The 19308-nt window shown below is 43.1% G+C and overlaps 1 protein-coding gene across 1 annotated transcript in view; it reads left to right on the top strand.

Annotated features, from left to right (window-relative positions):
- Positions 1-2574: 2574 nt before the first annotated feature.
- Positions 2575-19308, top strand: part of PHLDB2 (pleckstrin homology like domain family B member 2) — an 82566-nt gene continuing 65832 nt past the window's right edge. Inside the window, exon 1 of the mRNA XM_050334105.1 lies at positions 2575-2589. The gene's annotated coding sequence lies outside the window, so the exon portion shown is untranslated. The remainder of the gene's footprint in view (positions 2590-19308) is intronic.

The raw sequence follows: 19308 nt of genomic DNA, 5'->3' as shown, positions 1-19308 counted from the left end.
CATTATTCCTGCTCTACTAAACTATGCTGCTTTGCTTTTTCAGTTTTTTGAGGTAGGGGAAGAGAGACAGAGAAAAGGTTTATGAATTAATCTGTGCAGGGCCTTGTGTGGGTGAGTTCAGGAGAGAGCTTCATTTTGTAATAAACTGTAATTTCTAAGCCATAGGTCATGGTCATAAAAGGTTCATGATCCTGGGGGTGATGTTATGTGCCTAGAAGCATGAATAAGAAATGTATTTACAAAGCAAAAATTTTGGGAAGCAGCCCTCTCTTTTTGTCAGAGCTACTTTTAGGTTCTGACCACAAGAAAGCAAAGTGTGGAGACAACTGGAAAATTATGTTGCTGTTCCAGTTCAGGTGGTGGTGTCAGAATATGCAAGACCTAACAAGATTAGAGCAGTTTTACCCTTTAATTTGAACAGATGCAAGTTGAAGTCACTAGTAGATTTACATCACAACTCTGGTTCAACCCTGAGTCATGGGTTTATTTCATTCTGCTGTACTCATTCTACTCATTCTCGATGAACCACTTTGCTCCTTTTTTTTTTTTTTATTTGTGAGGGTGGGTTAAACAAATAATTATTCCTCAGAGAGAAATTTCTCCCTTGTTGAAACTTGAATGGGGATATTTTACAGAGTGCAAGATCAGAAACCACCCTTCATGCAATAGCTGTGCCAGAAATGGTTTACCAGGAAAGCAGATTGCCGAGGGGTGGGTAACATTAATGAAACGGACAAGGCTGGGGAAGGGGGGTGGGGGAGCTTTTTAAGGAGTACTTTTATTTTGATGTTTTTCTTGTCTTGTGACATTAATCTAATTTTTTTTTTTTTTTAATACTGAAGCAAGTTGGATGTCACACATTTCTTTTATCTGGGTTGTTAAAATTCCCAGCTCTTGCTCAAGCACAGTCATTTCTGCTTTTCATTAAGGTTGCTTGACTGTTTCGTGCTGTAGAAAAAGAGGTTATTCAGGTCACAGCTTTGCTAGCTGTGAGCACCAGATGGGACCGTATCTACCTGACTGCTACAGCAAATCCAGCACCAGGTAGTGACTCTGGATTTGGATAGGAACCCACATGTTCAGCTGCTGACAAGGGGAAATGGGCAGGAGTGCAGAACCACAGGACCTACCTCACCCCAGCTGAGGAGGAGGCCCAGGCCATTTGCAAAGGGTGGGTCATCTCTGCAGCTCCAAATTGCAGCTGCTGCAGCATCATAGGAAAGCACTAAACTGGAGCTTAAAAAGAATGTGAAAGGACAAACTCAATGTAGAAAGAAACTGCAGGCTAGCTGAAGGATGCAGAGAGGATTTCAAGAGACCTATAATATTTTCTTGTAATTCTTACCCTATAATTAATAGAAGCATTTGTCTCAGGATGGAGAATAAGATAGAGCTGTGTATATAGTCAGACTAGGCTAGACTGTGGATTTTATTTTTCAAGTCACTCTATTTACACCAGAGTTTAAAGTATTAAGAAAAAAGACCATTAGTGTCCAACACTGATTTTTCCCTGTACATTTTACTTATGTTTAAATCTGTTGTGCTTTCTCTCCTAGAAATTAAATCCTCCCCAAAGCAGAGTATGTAGCTATAGGAGCAAGACAGCACTGCTCTTGGAAAAATCTGCATGCCTTTGTGCTTACATTTCCTTGCTTTTGCGTCTGAGCTGAGCCCCTGACAACTGAAAATATTTAAAGAAGAAAAACTAAAACCTAATGAATGTGAAAGGCATCTGCACAAAAACACAAGCCTTCTTCCCTCTGTCTCCACTGAAATACCCTAAAAGGCTTGTATAGGCTATACAAATAAACACAGCTACTCATTCCCTCTGTGCTCATGTGCTCTTCTCTGTCCTTATTCTTTACCCTAATAAAGATCCCCAAGTAAAATTTCTGCCTGTGTAAAAGCTCAGCAGCTACGTGGTCACATCTTTTCCGTATCGTTTTTCCTGTGAACTTTCCGTTCCTTCTTCTTTACTTGGAATAAAATCAAGCACTCTGTTAATGGCCAGAAGCCTGCAGCAGGAGGACCACACCACAGCTCCTCTGGGCCTGTGGATGCAATAGGTGAAATGCTATCAGTCTACTGGAACGGTGATTAGTATCTTTAAAGTCACTTTCCTATAATAGGAACTTAGTTTAAGAACAGAAAAGGCACGGGGCTGCTCCACGACTTCTCAAGACCTGCTTTCACCATGTAAAGTCAATTGGCTGTAAGCTGTGGACCCAGCTTGGCTTCCCAGCGCGCCTGGCTCTTCATTCACAAACTAAATGCTCTAGAGAGCTGCCAAATTGGGGAGATTAATCCGTCTCATTTTCTGGCAAGCTGCGACTGCGTGTACCACTTAATTTATATGCTAATTGAGGCCAAGCCTCCAAATACACTCCATACAATATCAGTGTGACTTGGCTTTGACTCTATGGTTATTCTGCCTTCCAGCAGCCTTGGTGTGTGTGCTCCGAGCCCGACAGCGTTTAGGATGTCTTCATCAACGAAGTCCTGTGTCCTGACCCCAGCTTTTGGAAAGCAACAACTGAACCTGAGGAGTGCGGGTCGTTCACACTGAGGATCTGCTCTGCCGCTGTGAAGGTGAGCTCGTGCCATTTCTTGACTGGGGCTCTACACATGTCAGGTCTGAGGAAATGTCGGTGTTTCTTAGGTCAGCTGGCCTAATAAGAGGTTGCAGAGGGCACAGCTAATGATGGGGACAGCATGTTGCCAAGCCAGCTAAGTCGAACAGCTGGTTTTGTTACCTCTTCTCCTCTGCCAGCTCATGCATGACTGAATGGCAAAAGCTCACTCTCTGTTAGACTGACCACTTTAAAAGCATAGTAAGGATCCATGCTTTGTCAGCCATTCCCTAAGGAGCACTGCATTGTTACAAAAAGAGCAGATATGAATATACGCGTTCAAGGCTACTTTAAAAATATACTCATTAAGGGTTCTATTTGACAGTTTAGGATGCTGTGAATTCTAAAAGTCAAGGATGAACTATCCAGCAAATGGACACATGCCTTATGCTGAATACAGGAAGTTTCACCAAAGGCTTCTTGAACTCAGGTTGGGAAATGTCACCTTTTCGGAGAGGTGTATTAGTACCTCATGTTTTAAGGCAGATATGTGACACTGGCTCTCTCATGTACTTTACCATTAACCCCACAGATCAGAGTTTCTATGTGATATTATTTCCACGCTTTTTTAAACTTTCTTTTAGAAACAAGTTGTGTTTTTAAATCTCGTTGAAAGATAACTGCTTGAAAGTTAGAAAACTCCCAGCTCTCAGTCACCTTGTGAATCTTTGGTGGGTCTATACGGCAGTAGCACATGTCATTTTGGACAACAGCAGCATGGTAATGGATTTGCAACATGCCTAACTTTTAAAAAGCAAGGGCTCACACTGCAATTCCAAGTCCTGGTCCAAGGGTTCAAAATGAGGCTTACGGGAGAGAGAGCAAAAAGCCATGGAAAGGGTTTTGACAGGAACAAAAACGTGCCAAAAAATTCCTATGCTCTCCCAGGCTGAATGTATGCTTACAGGTTTGAAACCAGGATTCATGGCTTGAGCTCAGGCACCTGTATTGTGTCTTTATATATGGGGGATTTGCTGTTTTCTTCTGAGTTGTGTCAGTGCCCACCTCTTGGCCAGGAAGCAAGGGTATCAGTTCAGCATGAGTCCTTTCCTGAGGCGGCACAAATTTACACCTCCTGTGAGGGATAATTGGCTTATCCAGTTAAAGAATTGACACAAGAGGCTCTCCACCTCACATGTGGATGTGAATTCATGAACTGGTCAGAAAAGGAAGGAAAGACTCATCAAGCCACAGAGAAAAAAGCAAGACGGCAGCATGACTGCTCTGCCTAGTGATGAGGCAATTTCCTGGGATGGAGCAGTTATGGGATCTGGTACTTCCCAGAAGCATTTAAGCATTTTTGCGATCTGCTCGTCATTCATCAGGTAAAAATGTCGTGGGATTTCCAAAGCCTGCCCGTGCATTCAGCTTCCTTCGTTCCTGTGAACAGCTTGTGCCTGTTCTCAGCAGCGTGTTGCCTCTGGGTAATGACCTGTTGGTTGGCAAAAACAGGTGCCAGGTGAGGTACCTGCCAGGGCATGACCGCCAGGCTGAAGAATACCCAGGAAGTGGCTCATTTATTTCCATGACACTGTGCTCCTTTGTGTGCTTTGTGCGGCAGGGCTTGGCAAGCGGCACTGAAGCAAGTCTCTCTGTTTAAAGTGGAAAAGCTCCAGAGCTGATAAATTTCCTCTGTCAAGTGGGTCAGAGAAAGGACATCCCTGTTCCAGGCGAGGCTGGTGTCGTTAGGTAAACAGGGATTGTTCCTCAGCCTTGGAGCTGGCCCAGGCTAGAGCTGAGCATTCAGAAGCTGTGCTAAAGGAGGTGACTGCAAAGGGCAGGATCAGGGTGGGGGATCAGCTGCACCACAGGGAGGAGAACTTGCTGCTGTGCTCAGAGCACCATCCTGTGCTTTGTGAAGCTCTGCAAGGAGCAGTAATCCTTGTTCCATTACACATCAGCTTTTGCCCAGGAAGCAAAGGAAGTACAAAAACTGAACAAGCTGTGGAGTGCCAAGTGGGCTCCTAGGAGACTCGTATCTGAAGAACCACTCAAAAGTCTGAAAATACCCTGTGAACAGCGGAACCTTAACGGTTTCTGCCCAAACTCCATTGCTGCTAGCACTGTGGTTCTGTTACTACCGGTGTATGATGTTTGGTCCTTAGCAGTGTCAGAGGCTTGAAGTTTATTTATTCCCTGATGGAGTGAAAGGAGAACTGTTTGAAATGTTTCTCTTTTTTACATATATATTTTTCCTGTGAACGCAGTTATGTTAATGTTTGCTTTTCGATGCTAGTGGGATGCTTTAATTCATGAACCTTTTCTTCTGTGGTATCAGGCACTGACCTGACACAGGATCCCACTTAAAAGCTCTGCCCAAGTTGGAGCAGAGGTTTTTACTCCACACCTGCTCAGATGAGTACAGCAGGAACTTGAATGTGAGTGTCTCATTGTCAAGAGCTTTCCAGAGTACAAAACCAGCTTCTACTCATTGCCAAAAATGCCAGCTTTGACTAAAAGGTAAAAATGTCTTTATTCTCCAAGTTACTCTGGCTACTCTGTCTGAACACATTAAGGCTAGCTGACAGTATGGGTTAATTTTGAAATGTGTAGAGTTGTGTTTCATAAAGGTATGAATCCATGGTTAAGGCAAAATCCAGATTTTTCAGCAAAGAGAACAGCCTGTTGGCATATTTAATTGGAAAATGGAATTTGCTGGGGAGAGGAGAATGATTTAAAGAGCAGGATGAAGAGTGGAACGGGCCATTTTCCTGTAGTACTCAGATTCTACCTTTGTCAAGGAAAAGGGAGCTGCTGCTGCATTTAAATACAGAGCTTCTGTAATGTAGGAATATAGAGGAAGATGGTCTGCAGCTCTAGAAGTTTCACGGGAAGCGATCTGTGTGTCTGATAAAACTTGCCAGTCAGTAGTTGGTGTCCTGTCAAGTAGTTCTGAGGCACATAAACACAATGGCTTGCCTGGGTACTGAAAATGCACATCTTGTGACGCTGGCAGTTGCTGAAGGTAGTGGGTGTAACAACCACCTTTCATTTAAGTCAACTGCAAAGTGCAATTAGGCCTTAGGGAACAGATAGCTGAAACAATAGGAGCCACCACCCCAAAAATGAGGGTATGTACAAAGCTGTTTAAGAATGTGTTGTGTAGGTGGAGGGTTTGATCACAGGCCGAGTTAACGTGCAGGTGGCTGAATATTGTTCATGTGTAGAGAAACCAGAAAGGCATCAGGGCAGCATGCAGAGAAGGCATCAGGAAAGTCACAGCCAAATAAATACTTTATGCCTGACTGAATAAAAGCTGAGTTTTCAGAAGTCAGGCACCTGGAGCTCCAAGCAAGTAAGGTGTTATCTGCTCTGAATTGTACTGATGCGAGAACTTGTGTTCAAGGAGTTGCTCTGAAATCAGAAGGCTTTGTATCAGAAAAATGCAGTATCAGTTTCCAACATCTGTCCATCTGCAAAAGAGAGAAATGATACAAAAGTATTGACCAGCTAGAACGTGGCAGTGCTCTAATGGATCTCCTCATTATTGTAGTGGCAAAGAAGCAGGTATCTCTGCTTCTAACTGTTGTTAAGCAAGTTTATCCTATATGGAATGAAATTACAGATTTCAGTGCAGAAAATATAAATGAACATCAACTAGAAGAGAAAGGCCAGATCAGAATAAAACTCCAGCTAGGCCCACCTGGCCCAAGTCAATTCTACTGGAGCTTTCTACATAGGAATATTTACTTGCTGCAGAGTTGAACTTGGCAAAGTAAGACTTACACTTGGCTTTGGAGGTTTGCTTTTTCTCCCTATTATACAGTCAGTTTGCTCACAGTTCACCTTTATTTTTTGATTATTACAACATCCCACATGCTCTCTCCACTGAATGAGCTTTACTTGGTTATTCACCTATCTTATTGCTTAGAAGACACCAGACTTTTTGCACAGTATTTCCTTTGCTGACTACATTTAGCACATGAATAGGTTGTCTGGCTACAACAGAAATGTTGTCCCTTATGTCTTTATTTTAAAAAACAAACAAACTTTTGACAGTCTGTTTATAAGCCTGACCTTAAGAGATTTCTAACATTATGGGTTTGGGCTGCAACTGAGACAAAGTTCAAGACCATCCAAATTGTCCCTTCCACAGATATTTCCCCTGGTTTGAAAGTGTCTGTGGGCTCCACATAATTACCCCTGCAACTGAGTCTGACTTTTATTAAAGCACTGTCTGCATCTGACTTTCATTAGTTCCATAGATGATCAACTAAGTGTAGATTTGGATTCTTCTTATACTTACATTGCAGAAAATGAAAAGCAAATGGGTTCAAGACAACTCTGAAGCAAGGCTGTACGTAATTCTGCTGCATTCTTCTGAACCCCAGCTAGCTCTCTGGTGATGCACTGGCCAGACTACTGGCTTTTCTGAGCTTTCCAAAATGCATTACCTAGAGTTCAGCCTCCAGACATTCTTTCATATGTATTGAAGAAGTTTTTTGTCAACTTTCAAAGTGAGTATATAATCAGTGCAATAATGTATTTCTCATAAAATAGGGAGCAGTGTGAGGTATCACACAGTCTACTTGGAATAAGCCACCAGGGTCATCCAATCCAATGCCTCCCAAGTGCAGAGGTAATAGTTGGTTAGACCCAAAAGGTCTACAAATCACCCATTCTGCATATACCACAAGCCACAAAACACTCCCCAGTGCTCTATAACAGCTTTAAGAGGTGCAGTACAACCCATTCAAAGCACAGGCTGTTGTTTGCCACAGTCAGGCTGTCGCAATCATGGCAATCTAGCATCCCTTATCACATACCACAAGAAGATAGCAAAGAAATCCAAGGCATTTTCAACATCCTGAGCACCAAACACCCTAAAGGCCTCTAAATGAGAATGCACAAAGCAATGTATCCCACCCCACTCCTTAGCCAGCCTTCAGCACCCTGCTAGTGTTACATACCCTCAGTACAGGATGCACACTTGCACCTGCACATGCATGCACATGAACACAATTCCTGCTGAGGCTTCAGAAACTGCTTTTCTGTCCTCATGGCACACTTCTATTGTGTCTTCTAACCTCTCCAGAGCCAGAGAAGAGAAGTGGCACCTTTGTCCTTCCCAAGCACTTCCAAAACCTGTCAGCAAAGCAACCTGAGGGTTCAGCAGCCTTAGCATGACCCAGTCCAGAGGCTAAAGATTTATCGGTCTCTTTGGTCACTGGAAAAAGACAAAAAGTTCTGCTCTGTGTTTGAGGTGAAGCAAGCTTTGGGTCCCAACCATCTAAGCAAACACATATCCTGGGATTTTCACTGCTCAGACGCAGAGCTTTTTTTCCTCTCATGTCCTGCTGGTGACTTTTATTTCCACGAATAATTAGGTGTGAATTGCCAGGGATATTTCTCCTCTCATGCAAAACCACCTTCTGTAATTTCAGAAACAACTGTGTGTGTTAAATAACACCATATCTGGATGCTTCTAGGAGAGTTGCTGTGCCCTGCTGTCTGTACATGTGCAGAAGAGATATGGACTATTTTAATTTGCTTTTCTCCCCCTCTCAGAGCAAAACATCAAATACAGTAACCAAAAAAATATGTGCTCTGCAGGACCCTATAGAAAGTAGGTGTGCTTTCAAAAAGATGTTTGGTTTTAATTTTGAGATTTAGTCCAGTTTAGGTCTTCACTTGCCCAAAACAGCTGCATTCATCCTAATTTAATAAATGGAAATAGCAGCTCTACTAGGGACCTAAAGGTCATTTTTCATTTCCAAATGAAATCTGAGGGGAAAAAAAAAAAAAAAGAAGAAAATCTGAGAGCAGTACTGTTCTGATAGCAGGTAGATGAGAGCTTTGCTTCAGATGGAAGATAGGCTTGGACTATTGGCATCCAGGCAGAGCAGCAATGTGACATTTGTTTCTCACGGGAAAATCCTTTCCCCAGGGTAGAGACAGGAAATCCAAAATGAGAGGAGGTAAATACCAAAGGACCACTGAGGAAAGGGGAGGAGAAAGAGCAGAAAGCACCGTGTTCACTTGTGTCCACTAAGGAAAGGCTCAGGAAAGAAAACTGCATGAGAAATAAGTGCTTATTTTGATATTATATGAAGTGCTGTGATTGCAGGATGAACCACTTCCGTGCTGCGAAGCTGTAGTGCAGATTGTTGTGCCACTCAGTGAAGTCCTTATTTACTGTGTTCTTTATTTCCTTAAAAAATCATTGAATTCCTTTGGGGGGAATCAAAATTCACGTTATTCAACTAATGCATGAGACCCTTTAGTTTGTTCAGAGCAGTTGTTTTTCTGACTGCTGACCATTGTTAAACAGTAGCTTCTGTGAAGTCCTTGACTCTTTTGTGTTAGAAATTTTGGGGCAAACCCCATGATCCAGTAGCAGGTGAGGATTACAGCGGCACACGTATTTAACTGGGGGACCTTTTGCCGCCCGTACCTCTTCTGGGATAGCACAGCCTTCTCAGGCTGCTTCCCTCTGAGCATAGGATGCTGCGCTTCAGATGTGATGAGGGGTGGGAGGGACAGGAGCCAACCCACTGAGCCTTGCAATGGCTCCTTGAACCCACTGACGGGAGCTTCGTTTGGGATGCTGTCACATCAGCCTCCCCCAGAGCTCAGCACACCAGTGCTGGGCAGACACGGGTGGGTGACAAGAGCTAATTCCTTCAGCGTGAAGGAACACAGTAAGGATAATTCACCTCGTAAGGAAGGGCCACGCAAGGCTCTGCTGTGTGGTGCTATTGAGGTGTTCCGTGACAGGGAGACTGTGAAACAGGGACTCTGAAAAGGACATTCTTCACACTGGATTTGCTGACTTGAGGTTTTTGTCAGCTGGATCTTTGGGCTTCTTGCCAGCCCAGAAAAAGCTAACAAAGGCCGTTTCTACTGTTGCATATGATCAGGGAAGAAGTCAAAGGAGGCAGAAAAGAAATGAGGGACTGTAATACTTTTGAAAGAGAAATGTTTTTTCCAGAGAAGTAAAAATGTCTTCTTTATATAGATACTCAGCCTTTGGTTACTGTGAGCCCCAGCATAATTCTTAAATCTTTGCAAAGTGGCACAGACCACAATGCATTAACATTCTTCATATGCCATTTGGTACTACGTGGAAAGTTAGGACAGCCTGGAAACTGGAGCTGCAATCCTACTGGGAGCAAAAATTAAAAAAGATACAACATAGAGACTCAGAGGGAATTGTTTGAACTGCATTTGTTAAGTAAAGGCAAATTTATTTAAAGTGTTATTTTCACTTCTCACTCAACATTTTTTTCACTCAGTTTCATATGTTCTTTGGAGTGTTTGTGCTGCCTTAAGACAATGTTTATCATGGTGGTGTGATTTCTGTGCTAAAAAATAGATAGGATACTCACATATCCCTATTTTTCAAAGCTCCCATTTCAGTTTTTCAGCCATTTAAAAGCTGTCCAACTGAGCTCAGTGATTTCATGGTGCTCATAGCCCCTGGCCATGGCATATTTGATGAAAGTTGAGCTCTTAGATAGCATTTCCCAGACAAATTCCAGTACAGCTACATTTTGACATTCTCTTCCTTAGCTGTGACCAGATACAAGTGGCACCATTTCATTGCCAAATTCTAAAAAAAAAAAAAAAAAAAGAGACAGAGAGGTGAAAACAACATTTTTAATAGTGAAGTATAACAAACTGTTGCTGTCCCTTCTCTGTATAAACTGTTATCAGGACTTTGAAGTTCTGCCAGCTTGTTTCCATTACAAGGAAAACTTGATACCAGCTGGAATTTTTGGAGTACAGAGGGTGCAATGGCAATGGTCCTGCTGACTTAAAAACTGCGCTTAGTGTCCTGAGGTTTAGGAACACAGAATAAAGAAACTGGAAACAATTTTCTTTTTAGAGGCCTTTGCTTTTGCAAGACCCCTAAGAAGCTTCATCAGTTAAAACTTCTTCCTAATGTGATATCCACAGGAACTCTTCTCATTCTCTCACTTGTTTTCAAGGCTTTCATTTCTTGTCTGTCCTACCCATAAGTACTTCAGGCTATCAAATATCCCAGCCCTGTGCTTATCTGCCCCTCGAGAAGCTTCCCGGCTCACACAGCGTAACTTCTACTTCATGTTTTGGGTGTTAGCTTCTGGGATTTTTCAGACATCACTACCCCCTGAGCGCCTTCCAGTTTGCTTAATGCAAGCCTGGGACCGATGAAAAGGGTGATTAACACTTTCAGTCTAACAGCTGGCTGCAGCTAGTGACATAAAAACCAGCTGCCGTGTTCTGTTGATTGCACGCATCAGCGGGCAGGTAAAGCTTTACAATCGAGATAATCTGTGGTAAGGGTCCTTCCTTGGAGACTCAGTATGCACAAATAAGCTACAGCCCTGCTTCATCTCCAAAACAGCGTTCAGTTTCAGCATGTGTACCGTAGTAAGCTTTCTTTGCATCAATGTAAAAAAAAAATCTTCTGCAATATGTCGTGATTTGAGCCATATGGTGTGTGAGAAACAGGTGGAGCAAAGGCTGAGCAACAAGCACAGAAAGAAAAAAACAACTATTATTTTACTAGTCAAGATGAAGGACTATATTTGTGGCCATCACCCTCCAAACAATTATTATCAGAATAAATAGTCAAGGCCTTCCTAATAAAGAGCTTATCTAGAGAATGGAGGATGAGTATAAGAAGTTATCCACTGGTGTGCTGCATGCCTGAGAGAGGTGCTGCTAACAGTTCTGTGGTGTATGTTGTCTATGGTTGTAAACTGCTATAGGACTGCTGTCTCTGACTTATATTTTGAGTGTTCACAATCTGCTCCTTTTGTTATGATTTTTTTTTCCACCTCCATCGAGGAGATTTATTTCAATGTCCCAATTGTGCGATTCTCAAACCCACTAATACTCTTTTCAAAGTGGTCACTGGAGCACTTCCCAAGTAAATATTTGTTGAACTGCTTATTAGCAAGATGATTTCCTTGCATATTTTCTGTTTCCATAAACATTCTTATTAGAAATGCTAACAGAAATGAGAGGTAATTTGCAAAATTTGTTGATATTTCTAGCATAGTTGAATAGGATGGTTTAATCAGGATATTTACAATTGCAAGCCTCCATATTATTTTGCCTTTTGCTTGACATCTGTTTTCTTTTTATAACAAAAAAATAGTATGCAGTTGTATGTTCCTATGGCGAGTAAAAGCCAAAGCAGTCATCCAGCTGCTAAAATTAGTGTTAAATCTGAATTTTCTATGGATTTCCCACTGCACGGCAGGAAATCAGCTTTCATTGCTGCTTCCCCCTCCTCCCCATCCAGCCTCCTATTAGATTAATACCAGAAGCATGAAGTAACGTTTAACAGAAAGTTGTTGCTTTTAGCTCTGGGAAAACTTGGCAGCCTCTCCAGAAATGAAGGGGGAGGGGGAACCTGAAACCTCCGTTAACTAAAGACGAGATCGGAGGCAGAAAGAAACATTTATCTTCTGTTAAAATTCTGAGGTTTAAAAAAGCATGCTAATGACAAACTGTTCCTAAGTCTAATGAGGATCTGCTGTCAGCCCTTCTCTCTCTCTATGCACTAATCGCCTGGCTCCTACGGGCTACTTTTGTGTCCCCATTTCAAGTTGCTCAGTAATTTATGTTCTGTTAGCAAAGTGTATCACTGAGATAGTGCATTTCTCTTCTTAGTTAGAATGGGATTCTAGTTTACAGGATGGTTTGGTGAGCCTGTAACGAAAATGAAGGTTGTTGCTCACCAGCACTGGGATGCCTCCCCCTGAGTGCTGTGAGGTTTCAATACTACAAAGAGAAAGAAAAAAAAAGCAACGTGCAAACAAGGCATTATGAAAAAGAAGCCAGACTACCCCCAGCTTCCTATCTCAGATTTCACAGTGGTCTTTAAACTACAGTACCGAATTATAATTTATTAAAACAATGTGTTAAATATTGTCATATGTTAATTTCCTGTGATACTGTGGGATCAGCAAGCATATTTTATTGCTTCCTGTGGGCCTAATCCTACATCAGTTAGTGGAAATTTCACGGGAAGTGTGTAGTGTCATGGCCACACCAGTGCAGGCCCAGAGCAAAGAGCACATACAGGGCTTTGTGGCAAACAGGCTACCCAGGCTGCCAGGAGCAGCACTGCGAGGTGGGGACGGATGCTCTCCAGTGAGCACCGTAGGCAAGGATATGTGCATAAGTCAGCAGACTTCTCATGGTCCAGCTCCTGTAAAACAGCATCTCAAATTCCCAAAATTTATTTGCTTCTCAGTTTACCTTGTACTGTTAGCTGGGTGCTGCCCTGTAAATCTTTAGCTTCTGGTTAAAGTGCAGGGTTCCCAGCTGTGACAGGCTGGGTGGGTGGAGAGGTGCGGAGCTTTGAATATGAAGTACCCAAGTGCTTTACTTTCTTGACACGAAGATCACGGTGCCAAAAGCTCTTCCAGCAGTTTGCAGCCTGCACAGAGGCTGAGGTCATCTGGAGCCCTCCCAGCTTCATCCCCTGCCCTGCCTGCCAATCCTGTTACTAGCATGACGACAGGCTCTGTGAGGAAGGTGGCACATCCAAGAGCAGGCAAACAGTGTTACCAGTAGGATGGTGGGACATGGTCCCCCATTATTCCCCAGGGTAACCCAAAATGGGGCTGACATATGGAGGAAAGGAAAGGACAGGTTAGGGATTAATCTAGCACAGGGCATATCTGAAGGGTGTGTGCTATATCCTGTCTTACAGTGCCTTGCACACCAACAAGCTCTCTGGTACAGAAGCTGTCCTGGAGACAGATTTCTACAGCACCCATCAGTTAAAAACCTGTGGGGAGATGCTGGACTCCTTTCCCCTGCATATTCTGATGGGAGATTTACTCTTCCTTTGTGCTGACTACCCAGCCCAGAGTATGACTGTATTCCATTCTGTGACATTCTCTACTACCCTGTTATACTTTTGGGATTTTGTTGAAGGGGTGCAAGTGCAGTGGGGAAGCTAGATGATGGGTTGTCACTCGATTTCTATTTTGGTTTAGGTTGATTTTGCTTTGGTATTAGTGCATCTTCAGGATGTCTATAGTTGGGTTTAGTACATTTTGTCTAAGCACTTAAGGCAATTTTAAGTAGAGGCTTCGTAGGGAGAGAATGGTTATAATTTGCATTTTTCAGATACTTTTAATCCTTACTCTATTAGGAGGAAAAAGAAACAGAAATCTGACACTGAAATATATCTCTGCATCTTACTCTGACTGCCCTTACTAGTGTGAGAAAGTAGTAGCAATACTGTGTCATCCTTTGTGCTGTTAATGGGACATAATTCCACATTTGGGGGCCATCTGCTGAGAAGAAAATATCTACAACCCTTCTCAATGCACATATAAAAACTTGCCAGCAAAAGCAGCTTCATGAATCAGTTGTGAGAATATATTTTATCCCAACTTTGTTAGGCAAAGCTTTTTACTTTACAAAAGAACAAATGACTCTTAACAGAATGACGTACGTTTTGACAACCATCTTTCCTTTGGGTACAAATACACTGTTTTACCTCTTTTGACTGTACTAATTAATTTAATTCCACTTGAAGGGGAAGAACACTTTTTGCAGGAGGAAGAAACCAAATGAGAATTTATTTCAACACAGAGAGATCTATCTTTACAAAGATTAATTGTGAAATTAAAGTAGTAACGCTGGTTCTTTTGTTCCACACTTTGCCCCCACTGAGATTTCTCGTGTAACCTTGGGCAAACAGCTTAAATTCTTTTAGACTTCTTCTCACTTCCTACTGAAGAAAGTACTGTCTCAATGACATGACCCACAATATTGTTATACATGCATGCAGATTTGATAAACAGAGACCAAAGAAAAACAGAAAACTTCCCTGCCTTGGCATCAAAAGCAAATTATAAGGCCCCAAACTAAGGTACATGTAGGAACTTTTGTCCTGTGCAGGGTTAAGATTTGGACTCAATGACCCTTGTGGGTCACTTCCTCAGGATATTCCATGATTCTATGAGTAACCTTACTGCTTGCTGGGAAAAAGACTAGAAGGGACAACTGTAAAGTGGAGGTACCCATGTTTCCAGCCACTCAGTACAAAATGATTAGCTGCCCTAATCTGTGACTATAATTGTAAGCCAGTGTAGCTACAGAATTCGCACCATGTCTTCTGCCAACTGTTTTCCTACTGTTTTGGCATCTATGAGGAGCACTGACCAAGGTTTTGCCTGTAGACCTGGTGCTTGCAGTTTTCAATATGTTTTCTCACAGATCATATATCAAAAATGTACTTGTGTACAGGAAAAAACACTTTAGTACCACTGTAGAGAGCTTAGCTGCTGTAGCAGCTAATGAAGCCCTAAGCCACCCCCACTCACCAACACACCCTGATTCTAGGAAAGGGAAGCAATTAATCAGCTGTGAAGACAGAGAGCCATACACAAGCTAACAGGGGCAATGCTCCTGTGAGTTGCAGCAATGTCTGTCCTGTGTTAGCAAAAATTCTTTTGATCGCTAAAATGTTCTATTTAAAGAAGAAGTAGCATGATCTTTTATTGCACTAAATGGTCTAGTTGCTTAATAAAAATGGTTACCTCTCCAACAAATCTTGTCTTGTTTATATCTTTAGGCCATTATGGCTACAACACTGCTGCTACTTAAATGAGTCATTATGAGTTGTGCAATTATTGACAGAGAGATTTTTTTAAGGTAACTACTTGTTATTAACAGAAAATTAACTGCCTAAATTAGTCCCACTTTAATGGTAGTTCTGCAACACAGTCATACTCTGGGCTAGGCTGTCAGCACAAAGGAAGAGCAAATCTCACAACTGCACTGCAACTCTAGGCACAGCCTCACAGAACTGCAACAAAACCCACCTACCAGACCTGCCCCTCAAGCTCTGAATTCAGCTGCAAAAGCAGCCAGTGCCCGATGATTCAGAGAAATGCAAGACCTAACTGCTTTCTTGCCTTGCAATTACAATCTAGTTAATTGTGTACAACTGTGCAAAGGAAGAGAGTGAGGAAATTCCTTTCTTGACCCTTCCAGCAATTGACTTGCGCCCTGGAGCATGAGATTTGATTACTCATGTAACTTATTTTCCCCGGGCAGTTTCTTCTTGATAGCTCTTGTGTGACAACTTAGGTTTCAGGCCGAGTCATAAGAACACTCCACTGGTTGAACACTAACTTTCATTATTATATTATTGTTTGATATACATCCCCTACTGTGTGCTGCATTTACAGATTTTTAGATTTTTAACTAGGGTAACCAGTGTAACTATTGGGTGTGATTTTTTTTAAAACTGGAATGATACTGATGAATGCAGTCACGCTTCACGTTGCCTTTTCATTTTTCAGAGATCCCCAACGAGCCATAAAAATCAAGTTTCTTTCAATACCTAGCATCCACTCTTCTACGCTGCCTCAAAATGTCTTTGAGGAAGTTACAGCGGAAGAATCACTGCTTGCTTTGAAGTTTCACTAGAAGTCCTGATTCTGACAATTGTTATTATTTTCAAGCTATAAACAATTGTGTATTTTTATTCTGCAATGGCGAACAACAGCTGGTTTTTTTCACAGTGGTTCAAAATGCTCTGGTTAAATGACAGAAAGCAGTGAACCTTATGATTTCGTTTGTTGTGACATGTTTGTTCAAAAAGGGTGCAATTTAATTATCCTTTAGTGTGTTGGTGATGCCAGTTCAAGAAGCAGAGGTTTGGTCTCAAGCACAGTGGCTCAGATCTATTAGTTTCTCTTCTCATCAATCACCCTAACGCAATTACTATTTGGAAATTTGTCGGAAGGGGTAAAGGTGCAGGGAAGGAAGAGGTTTCCCCTGGATTATTTTCTTGGTCTGGTTTTCACAAACAACTGCATCAACCCTCCAAGGAAGGTCACAAACCATAATTCGGCAGCCCAAACTAATAGTTAAGGCAGGAAAGGGAAGAAACCAGACCAGTTTTGCCACCAAAGAAAAGACTGGGTGTAACAGCACCCAGTCATCAACGGGTAGCTTTATCTCAACCAATTTTGTCAGGCTCTCCTCCTGCAGGTAACACAAAGCCTGAACCAGCTCCCAGCTGTGGGCTCTGGCTCATTTGACAGAAATGCAGTCATGTCCACACCTGATGTGGATAAAATCTGTAAAGGTAAGGGACCAGGTTGTAATTGTAGGTGCCTGCTCAGAGGTGACTTCAGTTCTGAAGCAGCTGATCTCTCCTTCCCTCTTACAGGAACATGACATTGAAATATGGTCATAAAATGGTATTTTATTACCATTTTCAATGCTCCTGATTAAAGCATGATTTTTGCAAACATTCCAACATTTGATTTCTACTTATATGAATTACCATGGAAACTAAACTTTTATTGGGCATGCTTGCATGCTGAGGGGTGGAGAATTTTAAAAGCTCTATAATATGCAGCACAGTTGTTGTAGCTGTGCAATTGCCATGAAAACAGTTTATACTAGCTAGGTGGATTGTTGAACCCATCTATGGCTTGTAGCTCTTGTGCCAGTTTCCATATGCTTTTTCCTGACTTTTTTTAATAGTAGCATTGTTGCTTTTATTTCAGCAAGAGTTTTCAGCTCTTTAGTTTTTGGAGTTTCACTTGTTTGTTAATTTTTAAGTATTTCCCACTCATAAAAATTCCAAGACAGGGTTTTTTTTGTTGTTGTTTTAAATTGCCAGAGTCTTGCCTGTTAGACATTACAACCTACTAAGTTATTTTAGGGGCTCAGCTATGGCTGCTTTTAAGTACCTCTTATTATCTAGAGAGAAGTCTTAGTCCTTACTTTTATTTCCTTTGCTGCCAAGAAACAGATGACACTTATTGAGAGAGAATTGTCCCATCATACAGGTGTCAGGGGAAGCACATGGTCTGCTTTACCCAGGTGTTGATAGGAACTCATGTGTTGAGTAGGAACTAACTGAAGGTGTGTTTCAGCTGGCATATCGAAAGTCCCTCAGAGTAACAATTTAACGGCAAGAGCAAAGTTACAGTTTTTATTAGGCTTCGTTTTCTCTAGGGAGATTTTTTCAGACTGTTATCTAGAGTTTTCCCACTTAAAAGGAAAAGGAAGATCATGTGAGATCAAGGGAAGGCTGGCTGCTTTTGGTTCTGGCTGTGGCAGGGTTAAGAGTCATTCTCACCTCTACCAGCTGTGAGCTTGTTCTTAACTCTGCATTAATTACATGCATCTGCCTTTATTTTTTTTAACTGTGTGTACTCTTTCTTTCTTGTTCGGTGAACAAAACAGAAAAGCCAGGTTCAGTGCTAGTGATAAATGAAGCATTTGGGATGTTTGTGGAGGCAGTGACAGAAGAGTAAGTGGTCTCAAAGCGTGGTTTTTTATATGTAAACTACAGGAGACATCAGGACAGCCAAGGGTGTTGAGCTTTTCTTTTGGTTTGGTTTCTTGCCTTTTTTTTTTTTTAATTAATATTCTCTGGTATTTTGGGTGTTACTATACAGATTCCAGTTCTTACACCATTTATATTGTGGTAAAGTAAGTGTTCTAGCCAAGTAAAATATCCTCTGGAATATGCCAGGTGGGAACTGGATCACAAGGGCCCCCGTTTCCTCGTGGCACATGGGAACAGTCAGCAATCACGGCAATGGTTTACCTGGCCGAGGGATGTGTGAGCTTTGACTCATCCCACAGGACCCCTGCACAGCAGGTATGTGCAGCAATGCCCGCATTTCATCTTTGAGAAACAAACGGGGAAAAGGTAGAGTGACGAGGCCACACAGCACGAAACAAGATCGCTAGGCAGGATACTCTGGCTCACTGCCCTGAGCACAACCCTCCAGGCTGGCTCGCATCTCTCATCGCCGGGCTTTGCCTTAGCAAGCTGACACTACATGAGCGTTGGAAAGCCAAGGCTGCTTATACGCCCTGTGACTCCCAGCACCCAGCGATCCCAGGGACGGCATGACACATCTCTGGAGGCTTTGTCCTCTTTCCCTTGCAACAGCTGCAACCCAGCGGTCAGCCTCGCTGCCTCTGTCACTGAGCAGCCTCCTGAGCCAGGAACCCTGAATGGTCCAGACTGGCATCCCCAGGCACTTGCCAAACACGCGATGGGTGAGATGCGCTGATCTGGCAGATATGCTTTGCCGAGCCGGTGCTGGTTCGTAGGCTTGCTTTGGTGTGAAAACCCCTCCAGTAAGGGCCAGACGGGTTCACCAGCCCATTGTCCAATTTGGGACAGCGAAATGCTGGTGGTGGCAGCTGCCACCTGCGTGCATCCTTCGCTGATGCATGGGACCTGGATGGGGGTCCTTTGGGATCCCCATGTGTGTATACACACACGTGTGTCTGTGTGCGCACACCTGCATTCACAGGTGTATTTTTCTCAGGTAAGACTGAATCGGGGGACGCCTCTGGCAGGTGGCAGCAGGGTGTGACCCGGGCTGGGTGAGCGGCAGGGACACCCTAACCAGGGCAAGGAGGCAACCCGGCTCCGCTCCGGAGTCAGGAGGGCGGAGAGCAGCCCCTTCTGTAAAACTGCTTCACCGGAGACGATGAAGAGAGGAAGATGAGGTGGCGGGCGAGCGCAGGTAAACGCAGCCACAGCCCTGGGCACGGAAAATCGGGCCCGCGCCCTGCCAGCGCCGCCCTGTTTGCTCAGCTAATCTCGCGGGCAGGAAATTGCCTGGCGACTCATATTTATGGATCGTGAAGAGCCCGCAGTAGCCCCTCCGGGGACATCCCTGTGCTCGCTTTTTCCCCCTTTTCACCCGCCTACCCCCTCCCCGCGCACACC

The sequence above is a fragment of the Myiozetetes cayanensis genome, unplaced genomic scaffold (genome assembly GCF_022539395.1).
Source record: "Myiozetetes cayanensis isolate MyiCay16 unplaced genomic scaffold, myiCay2020 scf5-8, whole genome shotgun sequence".
Lineage (NCBI taxonomy): Eukaryota > Metazoa > Chordata > Aves > Passeriformes > Tyrannidae > Myiozetetes > Myiozetetes cayanensis.
This window is presented reverse-complemented; position numbering and strand designations above follow the sequence as displayed.